The sequence below is a fragment of the Pteropus vampyrus genome, unplaced genomic scaffold (assembly GCF_000151845.1).
Source record: "Pteropus vampyrus isolate Shadow unplaced genomic scaffold, Pvam_2.0 Scaffold4, whole genome shotgun sequence".
NCBI lineage: Eukaryota > Metazoa > Chordata > Mammalia > Chiroptera > Pteropodidae > Pteropus > Pteropus vampyrus.
This window is the reverse complement of record NW_011888785.1, coordinates 9,089,920-9,093,554: the sequence shown is the minus strand read 5'-3', so window position 1 is coordinate 9,093,554 and position 3,635 is coordinate 9,089,920. Positions and strand designations below refer to the sequence as shown.

The window sequence follows — 3,635 nt, the reverse complement described above, 5'->3', positions numbered from 1 at the left end:
ACCACATTCAGATATCATTACATATTAGAAATAAGCAAGTAAATATTCCTGTTTTATCAGTACTCAATCAACATGTCTTCCTGCCTCCTTCTTTCTCTAATCCAAACTCCATATACAGTAGAGTTACCAGTATAAAATACAGATCCAGCATGTTACTTCTTGGCTTAAAAATCTTCAGTGGCAGTTTTTTCTTGGTAAAAACAATCCGTACTTCTACCCCTGAAGAGTAGAATTGGCCTTAACTTGCAGTAAGTTCTCTGTGTCTTTCTAGTGAATTATTGAATCTGAGAGTGGTTTGAGGAAACCCCTGAACTTGTAGTTGGTGTTAGAAGTAAGGATAAACTTACGTGGACTCTTCCTTCTAACTTTACAATTAGATCTTAACTCCTAGCAGTTGGAGTCAAAAGTCTTAGGAAGACTTGGCCTTAACTTTGCGTTTGGCTAACTCTGGGTAGCAGCTTTTGTTCAAATATTGGCAATAATTTCAATGGCAACTTTGGCTTCTTCCTGTAGATTTTAATATTTAAAACTACCATTGTAATTCTACTGAAAGTAGTTTATAGTTTCTATTTGATTTCTCATCCAAGAATTATTTTAAGTATTCTTTATAATATCCAGGTTAGAAATTTTTGAACTTCCTTATTTATTTATTTATTTATTTATTTATTTATTTATTTAGTTATTTATTTATTTAACTCCTACAGCACCTGGTATTCCCAGGTGGTCTCCCATCCAAATACTAACCAGGCCCGACCCTGCTTAGTTTCCAAGATCAGACGAGATAGGGCACTTTCAGGGCAGCATGGCTGGAGACCTGAATTTCCATTTGTTAATTTCATATTTTGTTAAACTTTAGTCAGTGAATTAGGCCTGTATCAAGGTTTTTTGTCTTTATAAGTAGTTTGAGTATACTGTGTTTGGACATAGATTTCTTTGAGTTTATACTGTTAAGAATTTGCTCAGCTTCTTAAATCTTAAGTATGTGTCTTTTGCCAAGGCTCGGAAGTTTTCAGCAATTTCAATATTTTTTTAGCTTCTTACTCTTTCTTCTTTCCTTCTGGGATTTTGATGAAATAAACATTAGACCTTTTATTATGAAGCAGGTCCTGAAGCTCTGTTCATTTTTCAACATTTTTTTCTTCTGCTCTTTAGATTGGATAATTTTTATTGATCTATCTTTAAGCTCACTGAACCTTTCCTTTGTCACCTCCATTTTACTCCTGAGTTTATTCAATAAGTTTCTATTTGCCTTTTCTAAAGTTTTCATTTTATTCTCCTTTTATTTCTTTGCTGATACTTTCTTTTTAATTTGTTGAATGCTTATGATTGTTCATTTGTCATTTTTATAATTACTGATTTAAAAATATCCTCAGATAGCTCAGACATTTATGTCATCTTATTTTTGGGAACTGTTAATTTTCTTTTTCATTAAATATTGAGATTTTCGTAATTTTTTTTTTCATTCCAAGTAATTTTGGATTGTATCCTGGCCATTCTGAACATTACGTTATAAGCCTCTGGGCCTTATATAAGTTCTATGAATAATATTGATAATTTTTTTGACTGTTGATAGGCAATCAACCTGTAGGTCAGAATGTTTTGATAGACAAGCTACAATTTCTAAGCCACCTACTCTGTGCTGTGGTCAGTTCAGTTTTCATAGATTTTGCACTGCTATTCAGATTTGTCCCATGTGCGCACCACTCACTGATTCATCTGACATCTGTATAAAGTCTGTGCATTAGCTCAGTCTTAAAGTCTTTGGTATATAAAAATAGGTCTAGTAATGTATAAATTGAGAAATCCCAGGAGTTCATTAACAACTTTATGGGTAATTCTCCTGAGCTTCTTGCTTTATGCAATCATTCGGATAATTTCTAGTTCCCTGAAATTCTTTTTTTTTTTTTTTCTTTAAATTCCTCTGACTAGAAAACCTTTCACATCCATAGATGTGTCATGCCCAGGGCCAAGTGGCAAAAGAACAGAGAATAACAAACAAACAAACAAACAAACAAACAAACAAATAAAAATCAATGAGATTCTTCCCTGCTGTCTTGTAACTGCATCTTCAACACACAGACAAGGAGGTTACACACCCTCGGAGTTTGAGGTTCTGCAGGATCACAGTGGTACTACTTTTAAACTGCTGTCACAGCTGCCACCATAAAATTTCTTTGGTGCAGAGGAGCAAGACAATACAGGAAAAAGAATGAAAGAATGATAAAACAGGATTTCGCTCTCTGAGTTGAGGAGTTCCCTTTCCCGCTCCTAGAGTCAGAACTAAAGGATTTCTCTTGAGTTCTCTCTGCCTCTTCCACAGTTCTCATTTGCACACATCTTAGTATGTTGTAACATTGAAAACTCAACACTGGTTCAGTGGCACATTAAATTCTGGTGTCCATCCTCAATCTATCTGTTTCTGATTATTTTTCAGAGTCTTCATATAGCTATCAATTAATTAATTCATCAATGATTGAGTAATCCTAATGGAATCATGATTAACAGTTTGTAAATAAATTATTCCAAGACAATTTTATGGGAAATAAGCTTCCAAGATTGACTAAAGTATAAATACAATACAAACAGTTATCTACAACTTCTTAAGAATTTTAATCAATAGTTTTTTTTTAAATCCACCCTAAAAGGCACAAGAATTTAAAGATTTATAAGTATTACCAAAACTTCAACAAATGGTCCAGAATCTGGCTTATCTTATTTTAATACCAAAATAGGACAAGAAAAGAATGCAAAATAACAAATGTAGCCCAATTCACCAGTGTCATACTTGCAGAGATCTCAAGTAAATATTAGCAAATCAAATCCAAAATATATACATAAAAATATTATTGCCAAGTTGGGTGTAATCCTTGAACTTCAAAGATTATTTAGACTTAGAAAATTTAATAATATAACTCATGCTTTTAATAGATTGAAGAAGAAAATACATTTAATTATTTTAAAGAATGTAGAAAATCACTTATCACTAATAAAGAAATATTTTCAGAAAATTAAGAATAAAAAAGAACTTCTTTAGCTTGCTAATTAGCATCTACTCAAAACCTATTGCAAATATCATGGTTTGGTGTAATATGCTTGAAACATTTAACATCAAGAAAAAATGTACGTTAGCTATATTGTGTTACATACAGCTCATTGGTTTCTTACTAGTTTATATAATAAAATATTATATAAACACTATATAAAGAAACTTTTAAAAAACTATTTAACATAAGAGGTTTTCTATCCTTTTAGCTGTCAAATTTTCTAGTTTCTATACAGAAATTTCTCTTTGCTTGATATTAGGAATAAGTTTTTATAGCACTGTCCATGTGGTTTTTTAATACTATATGGGGCTCAATGTTATTTAATGAGACATTTCTCTTCATCAATCTAAGAAGCACTGAAATGTTTTCATGCTATGCAAAAAGATGAGAATTTATAGAATATGCTTGACTATAAAATTTCTATATTTTCATTTATATATAAATCAATATATTTGAGAAGTTGATGATCTACTTAGTGTTTAGATCACATCTTGCTCTCAAGGATTTAGATTAGCTATTGAAAAACATTCACATACTATTAAGCTTGAAAAATTATTCTAATTACATAAATTTCCTTTTTTCTTCACCACC

General features: G+C 31.3%; 1 pseudogene; it reads right to left on the bottom strand.

Annotated features, from left to right (window-relative positions):
- Positions 1–695: 695 nt before the first annotated feature.
- LOC111743234 lies at positions 696–814 on the bottom strand (annotated as a pseudogene).
- Between the last annotated feature and the right edge of the window lie 2,821 nt (positions 815–3,635).